The following is a 16950-nucleotide window of genomic DNA, read 5'->3' as shown; positions in this document are numbered from 1 at the left end:
TACAGCGTGCTGCTCTTTTTATTCACATACAACAAATTGCCCGCTGTCACTGACATGGTCCAAGGGACAAGGTGGCTGAGACACTTACCATTGATTCTAGGCATCAGGGCCACGCTGTGATCAGTCACAGAGACAGAGGCCGCTCAGGGTGACGATGTGTGTGTGTGACTGTAGGATCTGTAGGAACACCACCAGGAGGTACCTGACAGGGGCGACGCCTATGGAGTCAGCGGGAGCCCCTGCACGGGACAACATGCCAGAGGGAAAGTACTAAGTCAAAGGGATCGGGTTTGGTGACAGCTGGCATGCAGCCTTTCAGGTACACGCTTAAGGCAGAGAGCCACAGAGACCGGGACACAGCACTCCGATGTCACAAACCCTTCTGTCATCGCAAGTGTGATTCTCTAAGATCTAGTAAGGGGGAGTGGTGATATGTTTAAACACTACAGAGGGCTGCAATTGTTCGAGTATTTATATTCACCTTGTTCCAAACAGGATTTAGAGAAGCAGGGATGTGTGGAGCCCCACAGGGCTAACGTTACAGCCCTATAAGCCCCAGAAAAATTAACTGCCAAAATAAAAAGTATGCAGTAAGGTGCAGGGCCACGTCAGAACATAAAAATAAAGGCTCTTTTGATAAAGGGGCAACCAGACAATTCTGCTGCATCTGCTGAGGTTAGCAAAACAGTTTCAATATTTATCAATAAGACTTCTCATTTAAATTAGAATTAGGAAATGCAAATATCACACCCAGCACGGAGACCCCAGTCACGCCCCTCTTATTTGGATAAAATAATCATGCTTGACAAAGTGAAGTATCCAGCTAGAGCTAGGAAAATGGAAAACTGCATGGAATGAAGAAACTATCTTGAAAAAAAGAATTTCAATACAACTTTGGAACCAGATCCAATCCAGGTGTACAACCATCTGAATCCATTAAAACTGACACATCAGAATTTCGGATCAGTGAAAGACAGGAAATCAAAGCCGGGGGCCACCCATTTAGGTTCTGGGCCCCAAGAATCTATTTCAGGAAAAGCTCAGGCAGCTTCTATTTGTTGCAAAATGTCTATCATCCAGCAGGAAGGCCTGGACAATGTTTATGTTCAGAAACAGAAATCATAGTTGAGGAAAAAAGAGAGAATGAGCAGATGAAAGAGAAAAAGCTCATTAGAAAAAAGTACAAGGAACTTAGGAACTTAACAGGAAATAAAATTCTACTTGGAAAATGACAAAACACTTAACCCCAGAGGAGGAAGCCAAGGGGAGACCCCGAACTCCTGCCAGTCATTCAGTGAAGAGCAGAGAAGGAGAAGAGTGACTTGTGAGGTCTCCCTGCCTTGTCTGAGTGGCTTCTAGGTCTTCCTAGTGTTTCAGGAATTACCATCAGAATGGAATTCGTAAAGGAATCCCAAAACCACTGAATTGTAACTTTAAATGGCTGAATTCTATGGTATGTGAATTATAATCTCAATAAAGATGTGTTTAAAACATTGCAAAAGAAACTCAAAATTACCATTTGGTTTCTCCTAACTCTAAAAACAACAGATGCCCTTGAATCTTCCCCAGGCGCAGAGTCGGGGGCTCCCGAAAGCTCAGGGTGTGCTGGGGCCGAGAGAGGCGGGCCAGGCTCGCACACGCATCAGGTGGCTGTGGAAGCAGGGACACCACACGTCTCCCTGGTCCCATCTCTGCGGGACTAGCTGGAGACTCATGCACTCTCAGACCTGGGCAAGAACCACACTATCTCCCCATCCTCCCTCCACTCAGCATTTGGTCCAGTCCGTTGTAGCTGTCACCTCCTACTCTAATTGTACCCCATTCGTGTTCCCATTAGACTGCAAGCTCTTTGAGGGTTGAGACTCCTGAACTTGCTTTTTAATTGCTGTAAACATCTCAGGACTTAGTGCAGTGCTTGGTATGAGTGGGTGCTCAGTACTCCTTCACGGATGGATGAATGAAACAACTAATGTTAACTGAAAGACACTCCTCATGCTTTGTCAAATGACGTGTGCTACCGTCACTGCTACACTCCTCACCCCCAGACAGGCTGGTTTCCCCACCAGGAAATCCCTCTCCTCCACTCTCCTTCCCTTCTGTCCAGCTAACTCCTACTCAAGCTTCATGTTTTATCAAAGCAGTGACTGCTTCTAGAAGCCCTTTGCAAACTCCCTAGCATGTGTCGCTGATGTACACTTTTTGCATGGTAATTCTTTGATTATTTGTCTCTGGTCCGGGAATGTTAATGCCCTGACGGAGGGCCACAGTCACCTCCTTCACCACATGTCTTCGGCTCCTGGCCCCACACCTAGCAGGAGAAAGGCCCCTAGTCAGTGCTGCTGAATCAATGAGTGCGTAGGGCAGGGAGACGGGCTTTGGGGGGATGGAGATGTGACAACATTAATTGCTAACACCTCTCAAGCTCAGAGCTCATAGTCTGTTTCTTTCTTTCTTTTTTTTTTAAGCGAGGCAACCCTTGGTTGACTTCACAGATTGCAAGAACCTTGTCAGTTTACAATCCCTTATTATTATTTTTAAAAATTGTTTTACGCCTACAGCACCTGGTCTTCCTAGGTGGTCTCCCATCCAAGTATTAACCAGGCCCGACCTTGCTTAGCTTCTGAGATCAGAAGGGATCAGGCTTGTTCAGGGTAGCATGACAGTAGACTCATGGTCAGTTTCAAATCTGACAGCCAGCCAGTTCCCTTGTGTGCGCCATCCTAGCTTTCCAGATAGCAACTGTGCCTCTGACACCCCTTTGGAGAGAATATTCTTCTGCAATGCAGGAGGGAGCTCAAATTCTCCCACCCCTTTGTAAACTTCAAGTGACCAAAATTAATGAGCTTTAACTGCTGTGTCAGCTGGGTGTTGGGCTAACGAGGAATGACCTTGAGTTTGTCATCTTTGTCATCAAGGTCTCTCCCATTTTGGTTCCTTTTCTCTTTATCCCCCAAACAGACTTGTTCTCCAGGCATTTGTCTGGATGCCCCTGCTTAGCTAGGACAGATTCATATAACCCTGGGTTCTCAAGCTTAGGAAGGACCTTAAAGAAAGAGCTCCTCAATAGCACAGAGAGGTGAAGTAACCTGCCCAAGGTCACACAGATAGTCAGCAGTGGAGCCAGGATTCAAATCTAAATCAAGAGGTCTTTTCACTGAAGACAGCCCAAGTAGGGAAGAAAACCATTGTTTTCAACAGCAAATCCATGCATTTGATACTATGGGTCAAATGCAGTTCTGTTTACTTAGAAAATGTCTATTCTCTGTCCTATTTGAGTCTTCATCATGTTCTGGGACATCACATCTGTCCTCTCTATTGAGTAGGAGGAAAATGATCTGATTCCTTCGAGCTACACAAACGACGAACAACAAAATGGGAATGTGAGTCCAGGGAGAATGGAGGACGCACAGATCACTGAATATGTCGCCTTCCACGGGAGAAGAATAAGCACATCAGAATCTGAAACAGGCTCAGAAGGAACACGCTAAGTCAAGAGAAACCCTTGTCGAAGCTGGTAGGGCATGACATCTAGGGTTCTCCTCAGATGTGGCCCCAGGGACATTTTGGGAGTAGGTGTGTCTGCTCTGTGACTGGGTCAGGAAGAAGCCACATCATATGGCATCTACCATGCGCAGGGGCTCTGGGCCGGACAAGGGTATGAAGACGTGCTCCCTGCCCTACCGAGTCCGGTTTGAGAGGGGAGACAAAGACGAATACAATCCAAAGCCATAGGTCAGAAGAGAGAAAGCAGATTGGCTTGTGCCCCAAGAGTATGATTTGGTGAGCTAAGTGTGGAATACGTGCCAGCGTCAAAGGCTGTAGCAGCTGAAAGGAGACAGGCGTAGAGGAGGCTGGAGAGGCTCTGGGGAGAAGATGAACTTGAGCTAAGACTTGAAGTGGGGTCAGGCTTGGAGGGACAAATTCATTCCTCTGGGCTAAAGAGGGATGGTGACAGGGTCATCATCAGGCAAAGCGGTCATCATTGGTCAGAGGTAATGGTTAAGAGACCAAACATTTTGAAGAAGCCAAGATGAGAGAGACGTAAGGCCAGGCACCAGCTATAAGCCCTGAACCAACGTCAGGGGAACAGCTCCCTAAGTCTCCAGAGCAGACAACAGGCTCTCTCCTGTGACAGTCCTTTTGCTGGAACTTAACGAAGAATGAAGAACATGCATCCTGCAGATTTGGCTCTGGGGCCAATGGTGGAGCTGTTACTTCTTGCAGAGTCCAAATTCCCCTACCACCGCTGAGTTCCGAGCGGGGAGGGATGCTGAGTAGACTGGCCTGGCTGCTGCCTACCTCTGACCGTCTTTTCAGGATGATCCTTGGACCAGAAGCAGTGGTAGGTTACATAACTAAGTTGCGAAGAGACCCTGGCCAGAACTTCCTCATTAGAGAAGGGTGCAGCAGCTTAAAGCCTTGTGAGAGGAATCAGGGGGATGGGAAGGGAAGGAGGGAAACAGTGGGTGAGGGGTAGAGGGAGGAGACAGCACCCAAGAGGGGGTGCCCTGTCTCCTGAAGGAATGGAAAGGCCTCTTTGGAGGGATAAATCTCAGCATACCATTAGCTGTTGACATCAGCAGACCCCACTGCAGTCAGTTTTCAGATTCTGGGGATGGGCTCCTGGATGCAGTAACCTTCTCCAGAGAGGTCTGCCCTAGAAGGCTGGACCTACGGGCAGTTACCTCCCCAGTTACGCTTACCCCTTTCCTGCCAGAGGACAAAAACACGCATAATTATCTAAACAGAAGCATTCCTTTGCTTTTCCCAATTATTAACCTGTGGTTGTTAATAATTGGTTAACTAGCTGGTAGGAGCAGAGGTCCTTTTAAGAAGGAAAAAACTCAAAAAGGCTTTGGGCTCCGGGTCCACCTTCTGTCCGATAAGAAAAAGATCACTCCATTTTGCAGACGAGGCAACAGAGAGGCTAAGCGAGTTGCCCCAAGTCACCCAGCTAGTCAACAGCAAATGAAGATGAGAAATTAGCTTCCATCTCCTACAGCAGAGAGCTCCCCTTGCTGTACTAGTCTCATAAAGCAGGTTTCTGTTTCCCAGAGAACTGATGTCTTTATGTCAGTTCCGCTGTGTGCTCAAGCCTGTGCCTGCTCCTCTGCTGACCGCAGCTTCCAGCCAGTGGCTGTCCTCAGTGAAAGTCTACTGACCACAGAGCCGGCAGGATGCATGCTCTCAACAGAACGACAGCAGAGAGCTCCCCTTGCTGTACTAGTCTCATAAAGCAGGTTTCTGTTTCCCAGAGAACTGATGTCTTTATGTCAGTTCCGCTGTGTGCTCAAGCCTGTGCCTGCTCCTCTGCTGACCGCAGCTTCCAGCCAGTGGCTGTCCTCAGTGAAAGTCTACTGACCACAGAGCCGGCAGGATGCATGCTCTCAAAATCGCTGACAATATCGTTTGGGCAATGGTCCAAGAAAAGCTTCCTTTTTTTTCTTTTTTAAGGTGAGACAACTCTTGGTTGACCTCACAGATTGCAAGGACCTTGTCACCTTACAATCCCTTATTATTTTATTTTTTACAATTACAGCACCTGGTCTTCCATCCAAGTATTAACCAGGCCTGACTCTGCTTAGCTTCCAAGATCAGACGGGATCAGGCTTGTTCAGGGTAGCATGGCCGTAGACAAGAAAGCTTTTTTTTAAGTTCAATTAAAACTCACAGTATAAACTACTCTCTGGAAAAAAGAAAAGAACACATGTATCATTTAGATCCAACATACTGCATCGAAATATCCTAATGATCACTAATGATCATGATTTAAAGAAACGAATAATGCAAAGTATAAACAACAAATGGAAATCTCTCTGAACGCAGAGTAAATCAACCGGAAGTGGCTGGAGGTATCCTCCTAAGAAAAACCTACTAGGATTTAGTTCAAACCAATTACTCATTTCAGCCTTCTCAAACCTAACATTTTATTGCTTATCTGTTGTTTTTTTAAAAGAAAGCGAATATAACCAGGCAAAAATTCCATCAGAAAGCATGACAAGATGCAGAGAGAGTTGGGAGCACTAGAAAAGTTGATCCTCGAATCCAGAGCTGTTGCTTCCTGTCCAGGAAGAAATTCAAGGGGACTCGGGCTCCAGCAAATGGCCTAGTGTCCCCTGAACAAACGAGGCATTGCCTCAGCTTCCTCAGTTCTGGGAGGGTTGCAGAGATGTTCCGCTATCTCCCTTTAGCTCCACCAGGACAAGGGGCTGGAGCACGACGTGGGGACCAAGAGTGGGGTGGACGGAGCCTCACGACAAACAGTAAAGCGGCGGGAGCTGTCTGTAGAGATCTGACGACAATTATAAGACAACGAAAAGTCAGCCTGCTTTCTGTGAGCATCAAGTGCCAGCAATTCTAAACAAAGCCCGTGATAATATACTCCTCTCTTTCTTGGACTAAGTTACAAACAACTGGAGCTATTGCTGTTGAGTGTTAATACCTATGTATGGTTAGTGCTTTTACTAAATGTATCCTTTAATGTAAATTAGCACTTTAGAGATCTGTCCTTTAGCAAACTTTGTTTTCTCCATGAAGTTCTTTGAGAATCCCCAGTTACAGTCGGCTCCAACACATGGAGTTGGCTACATGTGGTCATTTCGAGATAAAAGTTCTTAACAGTTCAGAGTTTCAAGGTTCCTTCAGCTGCCATTTGCATGTCCAACCTCAGTGAGACCACGTACTCCTGCATTTATGCAATAGATTCTGAGCTTGAATAACGGTACTGCAGCACCATAAAGAAGCTGTTACTTCGGTTCCGTCATTCCGTGTGGCCACTCGGCGTTTTTCCTCTGTGTTTAGAATTTAAAATGGTAACACTGAGTATGAACTGTAAAGTGTAACATTTTTGCTTGGTAAGTACAACTTTTACTTAAACAAGATATATTTTACTGAGTTTGAATAATACTTTTCAAATGGAAATCTATTCTTTTTATATTGTGTGACAATGTTTAAAAAAAAGAACTGAGAAAATAAAGCGGTACATCAGTGGCTCGATTTAGTAGTTGCTAAATTACAAGCAACCTTTGCAGATGTCTCACTTTTATTAAAGTTCTCATATTGGTGACTGAACAGTGATTTACATGAAATATCAGTACATCAGACTGCAACCAAGGATCAAAACTCAGTAGGCGTAAAAACTATTTGGTGAACAGTTGTGCTTTTTCCTTTTTTGGTACTATATTTATTTTTATTCAAAAAAAATTATGGTGTAATTATATGTACACAGTTCAATAAAAGAAACATTTTATTATTCGTATTTTTTTCTGGCCATTAGGATGATCATTTTATGATTATTTCTAAAACTAACTTTGTCATATAAAGAAAGAGACTGTTAAATGACTGGTGTCAAATGGCTCGGTACCACTTTTCTGTGAAGTGGCAAATGAGCCAGCCCCTTCGATAATCAGCTAGTCTCAATCATCCACAGACCCATAAGAGAATGAAGATAAATTCTTCCCTAGCCCATAAATTTCCGTTAATGCCCAATGCTCCTTTCTCCAACCACCACCTTACACAGCAGCCACCGTGACAGTGAACTCTAGAATGTAGAGCTCAATGATGTGAAGGCTTATTGTGGCATCTCAAGGCCGGGGATGACAGATCCTAGCAAGGCCCCGCAGAGGGTGGCGTTCCTGGTGGGGTCTGGCCCCTGCCCAGCCCTGAAACCAGAGGCTGGCCCTGCAGCCGTGACCTACTTCCCAGTCTTCCGGTGGGGGAACTGGGCAGCCATGACAAAGCAAAATTCAGTGAATTTGGAGTGAGCCCATGCTAGAAAATCTGAAGTGTTCACCTTATTCCAGGGACAGGAGGCAGGTATCATGGATAGAGGAAGCGTTTAATCTTGGAAATTTAAAAATTAACCGGGGGTAAGAAAAAGAACACAGGCTTTGGAACTAAAAATCTAGGCTCAAATTCTGATTCTGCAATTTCCCGGCTGTGTGATCTTGGATAACCGACCTAACCATTCTAAGGCTCAGTTTCCTTGCCCTTGTGAAGGCACCTAGTAAGGGAGACAGTTGACAATCAAGTGAGACAAGTGTCACGAGGAGAGAACAGTGGGTCATAGGAACACGAGACGGGCACTTGTGCGGTCTGAGGGGCTGGAGAAAACTTCCTCGAGGAGAGGGAACTTATTCTGGACCTGAAGGATGAGTATAAGTTAGTGAGGTGACAGCGAGCAGGTAGGAAAGAACATTCCACACCGAGAGGACAGCATATGCAAAGGCTCCGACCTGGGAAAATACAGTTTTTAAGGAACTCAAAGATGACCCATAGGGGTAGAAGATGAGGGAAGCAGTGGTGCTGGACATGTGAAGCCACTGGCATTTGGGGCTTGTTTGTTACTGCAGCATAAACCGGGCCTTGCTGACCAAAACAAGTGATTACGTTAAAAAGATAGGGGGCTGAGTCCAGCCTGGATTCAGCTGAGCAGGGCGAGCATGTTGGGAGAAAACTGAGGCTGCAAAAGTGTTGATGGCACTTTAAAAAAAAATCTGGCTGGGAAGAGGGAGAGCGCGAGGGTGGCTGATGGGTGGGCGGGCAGGCGTACCTGTTTTGTTTTAAAGAGGGAGATTGACACCTCTCAAGTGCTGTCTAGAGAGAAGGAGAGGCCAGAAACAGGAGAAAGGAATAAAGAAAAGCTACGCAAGGCTCCTGAATAGTGGGAGAGGTGGAGGGATGGAATGCAGGGCATAGGGTGGGGAGGGCCTGGCCTCAGCACAGAGCGTGGAGAGAGAGTGCCGAATTAGCACGCGAGACACCCGAGGCCTCCCACGGGCGCCAATGGCACAAAGCGCCTTGACCCCCGGGGCTCTGGGCATTTACTTCTTCTTTTTGAAGACTCCTAAATCTCAATAAAAACAGAAAACACACTAAATTGTGAAATCGCGCTAAGCACTCCAAAGGAGAGCTCCGGGGTAACCTGGTACTCTCTCTCCCCCCATTTTGTACTTTGAAATTTTTCAGAAAAGTTGCATGAATACAATCAGCACCTCTATCACCTTCTAGATTCATCAATTGTTAATACTTGTAACATTTGCTTTCTCTCTGCATTGGTCACTCTGTGTGTGTGTGTGTGTGTGTATGTCATTATACATAAATTTTAATTTTAAACTTAATATTTTTCTTATCATCAAAGCAACATACTCATGAAAATCAAGTATAGGAAAGTATAAAGAAGTACTTACGTATAGCCTTGTCACTAGAGACATCACTATTAATATTTTTATATATTTCCTTTTTGTTATTTCTTTTGCTTTTTAAGCACAGTCAAGATTATATTAAATATAGAATTTGTACCATGCTCTTTTATTATGTCAGAAGTGTTTTCTCAAGTCATGCAAATTCCATAGACATCATTTTCTAATGGCTACATACTATTCTCCATAACCAGCCCCCAGAGATTGGACATGTAGCCTGCCTCTGAAATTTCCTATTATAAACAACACTTTGATGAACATCTTAGTGTACATATCCTTTTCATGTTTCTAATTATTTCCTTAGAACAGATTCCTAGAAGTGAAATTCTGGGTCAAAGGGTACCATCATCTTGAAGCCTCTCTATACACCCTGCCAAATTGCTTCCTGGAAATTTATCCCAACTTTTACTCCCATGAGCCCTATACGGAAGCACATTTGTGTAAACTCTATGGCGGGCCTGGGGGGAGAGAGAGTGGCACAGATGAGGGGAGATGTGACCCTGGATGGGAGAACCTGTCAGCAATCATCTTTTAGAGGGGAAACCAGGAAGGGAATGGAGAAACCCTTGCTTCCCATGGCCTCCCTTCGGCCTGGCCCACTGCAGACACTTGAGTAAGGGATGCTGCATGAATAAACAAATCCACACACGTATCCTATCACCTGTCCAACACAAGATACAAGGACAGAGCAGGAAAAGGAAAAGCGAGGATCATGGGATGAAGCGTGCCAAGGGGGCTCACAGGAGTCAAAACTGAATTGACTCCATGTTTACTATGGAGAGTCTGAACACGGCTTACGCTGACCATCTACAGACCTCTCTCCCCCACAAGACCAGTCTCGACCTAATTCAGCTCCGAAGTGCAGACAGCTAAGAAGACGTGGGAGGAAGAGCCAAGTGTAGGAAGTGCCATCCCCCCAGCTTTGCCCGGGAAAGGGCAGCAATATTACCTAAGGCAGTGGGGCCTCTCACGCTGCTTTTTCTGCCAGGAGCCAGTTGTCAAAAAGTGGGCCTTGGCTACAGAGATGAAAGGTGGTTCCCTGCCCCAGAGGTTTGCAGAGAATGTGCTGTCACTGCATTGGGATGATTTTCCATAAGTGACTCCTGGTTGTCCAAATGGGCAGGAGCAAGCCCCAAGTGGCCAAGATGGGCTGAGCAGGGCCGGGAGGGACGCTATGGACACACATGGGCATACATGTGTGATGGAATTGATACCTAAGGCCTCGTGGGCCCCCAGAAGCTGCATGGCCAGGTAGGGCAGGTATGACATCATAGTCACCCTAGGAGAAAAGCCAGGTCTGTGAAGTCACAGAGTTCTGGGGCCTTTCTCTCTCTCTCTGCTTTTGGCGATGGGCGATGTTTTGGTCTTACATGCCTTCAAAAAGGAAGAGATGGTTGGACAGGTGAAGAAGGGCAGAATTAGAGGAGGCTGGGAAGCCACTGTGTACTCCTGCACTCCCCAGGACCTCTGCTAACGGCGAACCAAGCAAAGGAACCTTCAGAGATCCACGTGACTTGAACTCACTTGCATCTGAAATGGGCTTTGGAGACTCCAGACTTTGCACAGCTGAGGGGGCAGCAAGGAGGAGGCCGTGTCTTGGTTTCACCATGGACTGGGGGCTCCTTTCTCTCCTCTTGATGCAGCTCTGCCTGGGCCTGTCTCACACTTGAGCAGCAAGAGCTACGGCTGGATTTCAAGGGAGACAAGGCTGGGTTGTGAAATGCAAAATGAAGGGCTTGTGAAATCCACGGAGAATGCACTAAGGGTCTCTTCCTTTCAATCCAAACGCTTAACGAGCACTTGCCACATGCAAGGCTCTTTTCTAAACTTTTAAAAATCTTCATTCATTTGATTCTCTTCACAACCCTATGAGATAGGTATGAATCATTGTTCCAATTGTACAGATGAGGAAACTCAGGCACAGAGAGGCTGAGCAACTTGCACAAGTTCACACAGCTAGGTCACAGCCGAGCTGGGATTTGAGCGCAGGCACCTGGCTCCAGAGTGTGGGCATGAAACCTCGCTGCCAATGAAACTGGAGGACAAATTGTCTCCAGGCAAGTAACCCTCGCAGAGGCTCTTATCTTCCACTGGTTCGTATTATTCAAGAAGGGAACCATTCCTAAAGACTAATGTGGGAGGTCGGGTCCCAAGCAACCGTGATAGTGGCTGAGTCAGTGAACAGATACAGTCTCAGCCTGTGCTGCGGAGGTGAGAGACTCTGATGACCTTTTCTGGGAGGATCCCAGAACCAAGCAGATCCCGGAGGGCTGGATGGCTCTGGGCATTCCCCAGGGCCCACAGGCAAACCCGGGATGGCCCGACCACATCAGGCTGCACCTTCCCGGGCATGTCTTGTGCCCTTCCATCAGGGGTAAACTCTATGGGGTTTGGGGACTAAACCAGCTATGGAGTGGCCACTGCTGACCTGGTGATGACCAGGCTGAGGTACGGAAGCTCCCTGCCTTGTGCTCCCCCCAAACCTCATCCAGACCCTGCACCCCCTTTTTCTGCAAAGTGGCTAGTTCTCTGATTCTCAAAGGCTCCTGAAGGAAGAGGTTTGTCTCATTCACATCTGAATTCTTCTCATCTGGCAGCACCCAGCATGTGGAAGGGAGATCAGTGAAAAATGCTTAGTCATGACAGGAGATAATTGATGCTGGAGAGAAGGCATCAGATAACACCTGTTCTAGGTGCCCGCTTCTTTATTTATTTGTTTGTTTGTTTGTTTATTTTATTACTGTCATTGGCTGGGGGGGCCTACCCAGTGCCACTCCTTTGTGAGCATCTGGTGACATGATGCTGGTTTGGGCTCTTTGTACTTTGCCCCTTGGGGTAACAAGCAATTTGTTGTCACCCATTTAACTAAGCAATCCTCGAACCCCTCAGCTTTCCCTCCAGCCCGGTGACCCTAGGCCAGGTGCCTCCTCCTCCCAAGACATGCTGTCCTGATGGGATTGTTAGGCAAGGAAAGGCTCCAACCTGCGAGCCTGTGCTCCCAGCCAGCTGGTGCACATCAGGAATGCTAAGTAGCCTCCACGCTCTGACCCAGTTTGTCTGTTAGGACACACTCCCAAAATGGCTGCCAGGGTTTCAGCTCTAGGTCTGGAGAAGAGAATTTTTCTGCAAGGAATGTCGATTGCTCATTCTGCAAGAGAAAAACATCCCTTGGCCTGTTCGGCACTAGCTCTCACTGAGTGAGAAACACTCCAAATTTATGCCCAAACTGAAATGGAGAAGCACATATAGGTTCTTGTCCCAGTTCTTTTCATTATAAATCCTAGTACGAGGACAACCGAAGGAAAATTACCCCTAAACTTTCATTTAAAAGTCCAGGGAGAAAAAACAGGAGTGAAAATCTTTGTGCCTGGGAACTGCACAAAGGGCGTGCACTGCAGTGTACAGCAGGTGTGGACCGAGTCCCGGAAGAACATCCCGCCCCCGCCTCGTGTTCTCGCCTGCGGCTCACCGGGAAGCTTCCCGAGCCTCAGGCAGCCAGGGGCCCAGGTTAGCCCACACAGGCCTGGTAACAGAGCGTGTGTCTGAGATAGACCTTAGTAGCTTGAGCTGCCAGGTCCATCTTGAGCTCCTTTTAAGTCCCTCTAAGCTGGGAACCCACCTGTGTCCTCTTGAGCCCAGTGGAGGGAGAAGACGGGATGGGGAGGAAAGAAACACAGGGCCGAGGCAGACAGGACAGCCAGCTCTGGTTACAAATACACTGCTTTCACAAGGTCGGCTGTGGACCCAGCCATGGGGACTAACCACAGGCAGAGCTCTCCGTGACGGGTCTGAGGGAAGCTCCGGGGTAGGAGCAGGTGAGGGGCTGGGCGGGGGGCTCTGGCCTCGGCAGGGTAAGGTACCCTGGGAGGAGGGCGGGCATGGGGGCTGCGCTTCCCTCTAGTGAGTCCTGGCAGGCTTGATGTAGTGGAAACAATCAATCCAAGAAGACAAGTCTCCAGGGGAGGCACCCCAAGGCTGAGTGGAGGGTGAGGGTGGGGAGGTGGCAACACGCGGGGCCTGGGTGGTGAGTGTCGCTGGCAGGGCAGGCGGAGGGAGCAGCAAAGATTCGAACGCAGGGAAGGTTGAAAATGGAGTGGATGAGATAGATTTTTTCCAAAATAGCTAAATTTTTTTTATTATAAAAATAATTCATGCTACTGTCAGAATTTTTGATAATAAGAATCTATTCATGTATTATGTATATAATAAAAAATTTTTTAGCTACACACACAAAATACGCGCCTATTGAATGTGGAAAAAGTTACAAGTGCAGAAAGTAGAAAGTGAGCCCCTGGCAACCCCCTTCAGTGCTGCGACCTGCCCTCTACACTCCGGCTAAAGCAGAAGCATGATTCCAGGTCACTACGTCCAGCTACATCCAGTCTCCCACGACGACAGGGTAGCATGGCCGGCGTCCAGTAGTGTGACCAAGGGCCATCACCTCACTGCGCTCTGCACGTTTCACACATCACCACCACTCCTTACAGTGGCTGTGTGAGAGAGGTGCTATTAGCCCCACTTTTCAGATGAGGAGCCAGGCCCAGAGAGGTCGAGCTACTTACCCAGGGTCACACAGCTGGAAGGGGGCAGCCAAGTGACGACTGTGGTCAGCCCTCCTCCAAGGCCAGGGCCCTTTCCACATTTCATCCGTGATCCAGGAAGGGCAGGTAAACTACATCTCACGTCCGTTTCTTGAGTAAGATGCAATGACGATAAAATGATGACACCACCACTTGGGGCGAATCGTCTGAGTGGCTAAGAACGGGCCAGGCAGGGGTGGGGAGAGACGACCGTGAAGGAGCTCACGTGACAGCTTTTGCACTAACAGTGGGAGAGCTGACTTTGGAAAGGGAAAGGAAGGTGACTCCAGGAGACGGGAAGGAAGAAGTGGCCACAGTAGACAGAGAAACGAAGGACAGCGGAGTCAGGCGTGGCTCTAGGCTCGCCTGGGGTTCAGCACCTGTTGGGCCGAGTGGGCTGGCAGTTCTGCAGCTCTTGCCCGTCCCGGGGAACTTCTTCATCTCCGTGGATGACGAAGTCCTCGTTAACCTAATCGATACTTTCCAGCAACCAGTCTTGCTTCTGTTACGAACACTGAGGGAAGAGCAGTGGCTGCTCACAGAGAGGGAGGCTGTTCCATTAGGGACACACATGCATCCTCCAAGCATTGTGAACACTCTCCAGGAAAATCAGCATTTGTTTTAAGCAGGGTGTGTGCTTCTGCCTACGAAGGAGCAAAGACAATTTGGCCGGGCTACTTTAGTAAATGGAAACTTACCTCAACTCAGAGCCATCCTTTGAGAGATGTTATTTTGCTGTTTTATTTTTCTCCGTGAGGGCAAGTCCCAGTCACCAAGCACTAGACAGCTCTAGCTCCTGCCCGGCTCCTGTGAGGGGACCACTTAGCCTCAGTACTGCTTGCTCAACACAGATTGGTCCAACCTCTTGGAGGCAGAATTTACACAGAATTCACAGGAGAGGGCTTCATGCTATAGAAGAACGTAGGAATGTTCCGGAAAGCTGTTGGGAGGAGGCACATCTGTTGATCAGACCACGTGTCCCAGCACCTGGGCTCTGTCATCTGAGAGGTTTCACCTTCGTTTCTTGGGATCTCATATATTAGTACTTCCCGGCCAGGCCTCCAAAACAGTGTTGCCCTGTTGGCCAGATAGGTCTGAGGGTCCACCTCCAGGTGCCCCGGTCATTGCAGGGAAGTGATGGGGGGCACAGGAGGAGATCTGTGTGGGGAGGAGGAGACCTGTGCTAGCCCAACTTCGCCATGAATTTGTTGTGTGACTCTGGGGAGGTCACCTTACCTCTCTGGGCTGTTACATCACTTCGCAAGTGGCTCTGGCATCTGTTAAAATGCCAAACTCGTGGTCTTTAACACCCTGGGCAGGCACCTCTGTGGATTTTTCTCATATAACCTCAGAAAGCAGGGGAGGTGTGGGGAGAAAGTGGGTCCTATGAGGGGGAGAAAAGGCGGCCAGAGGGGAATGGGCGGTTCATTCTAAGGATGGCATACGTTTGGGGACTGTTCCCAACACCTTCTTTCTCTTCCGGCCCTTCCTCTCTCTTCCCTCCCAGTGCCCTTGGCAGATGGTTGACGAGGCCATGAGCCATCATCACAGGGAAGTTGGGGTGACTGTCAGCAAGGCAGAGGTGGAGGTGTGGTCAGGGGTGGGACGAGGTTGGCCTCTGGGCGTTCTTCTACCTTTATGGCTCCGGGAGTTCTGGGTCCTACAGGTCAGAGTGACCCTTGACTAATGAACAGTGGGAGACACTTGAGCCTTGGGGGTCAGGAAGCCTGCACTCGTGCCATGGCTGTGCCCATCAGCCCCTCTGAGGGGAGCCCACCGGACAACCCAATAATTAAAACTGAAAAGAGGCCCTCAGAAGATTGGCTGAACCTCTCTGAGGGCTGCTGCTCTGCATGTGAAAGACAAGACTAGAGGTGCCTTGTTGCTTCTCTGGGTGTGGGGAGTGGCCTCATAGTGCAGGGTCTTGGGGCTGGGCTCTCCATCCTTCAAGGAATGTGGGGGATTCTGGAGGAACTCTGGAAAGGTCTAGGGAGCAGGGTGTGAAATCTGCACCCTAGAAGTTACTCTGGAAGAGACAGGAGAGGTGCCGGGCCAGGAGACAGGCCCCTGCCCCGAGGCAGGGCTGAGACCAGAAAACATCTCACCCTTGTCCCCACTGCTGAGGGACCTAGGTTCTGGAAAGGCAGCTGCCGTCTTCTGCTTCCAAACAGGAAGTGCCACCACCCAGCACGGAGTGGCTGGGAGGATGAAATGAAGTCGTTTGTGTGAAAGCACTGAGAAAAAATAGCATTGAGGTTGTTTTTGACATAAAAGGATTGGGCAATAAAATCACAAATCACCCAGCCTGGCCTTGGGACACCCATCCACGGGGTTCGCCCTTGGAATGCACTCTGGGTACCAGGGTGGCTCATGGGACTAGTCTGAGCTGTCACAAACCATAAAAAGGATTAGACACTTAAATAACAGAGTAGCCCACCTCCCCTTGTTTTTTTACTTTGTGCATCTCTGTTTCCGTAGGAATGCTCCAAAAGGCACCCCGTTTCCATGAAGTACTTTATACACGCTTCACACATGCACTGTGTGTGAGCTCCTATGAGTTCTAGTCTTACAGCTCTTCTAGAAGGGTCCTCTGCCTAAGGCCGCTGGAGGCCTAGTCACAGAGCTTCGGTCTCTTCTGTGAAATGAGAGGGCGAGGCCCCATCATGGCTTCTCCGCCACGTGGTGTCATTCACACCTGCATCACCTGCATCACCTGAGGAGCCTTGGAAAGAACCTCCTTCCAGATATTTTAATCCTTTTCAGGTGAGCTGGGGCCTGAGAATATATATGAATTTACATTTTTTTTTAAAAAAAGGCAACATATACATTGCGAAGAAAAATTTAGTAGAAAGGGACATAGAATGAAAATGATGTCTCCTGCCCCCACCCGCCTAGCCCAACCTCGGGTCACCACCCCTCAGGATCTGTGCCATCTGATCCACAAACAGTGGCTTCTCACTATGGTTTTATCAGTCCTTTTATTATGAGTGAAGTCAAGCATCTTTTCCTGTTTAGTTCCCCCCCGCACCACAAATCCTCCCCCCTCCCCATAAACTACTTGTTTTCCTCTGTTTCTAGGCATGGCTATTTTGGTAAATCATCTGGGACAATTCTGAGTGTTCTAGGAAGCCCTGCCTGTTCTGGATAACCCAAGGCCACTTAAAGCTCTA

At 48.2% G+C, this 16950-nt stretch overlaps 1 protein-coding gene and 1 pseudogene across 7 annotated transcripts in view; both read right to left on the bottom strand.

Moving 5' to 3' along the window:
- Nucleotides 1-16950, bottom strand: part of MAPT (microtubule associated protein tau) — an 88167-nt gene that overhangs the window by 54756 nt on the left and 16461 nt on the right. The window lies entirely within an intron of this gene.
- Nucleotides 2550-2668, bottom strand: LOC112478449 (annotated as a pseudogene).

Source organism: Pteropus alecto, unplaced genomic scaffold (assembly GCF_000325575.1).
Source record: "Pteropus alecto unplaced genomic scaffold, ASM32557v1 scaffold313, whole genome shotgun sequence".
Classification (NCBI taxonomy): domain Eukaryota; kingdom Metazoa; phylum Chordata; class Mammalia; order Chiroptera; family Pteropodidae; genus Pteropus; species Pteropus alecto.
The sequence above is the reverse complement of the archived record's forward strand: the minus strand, read 5'-3'. Positions and strand labels throughout refer to the sequence as shown.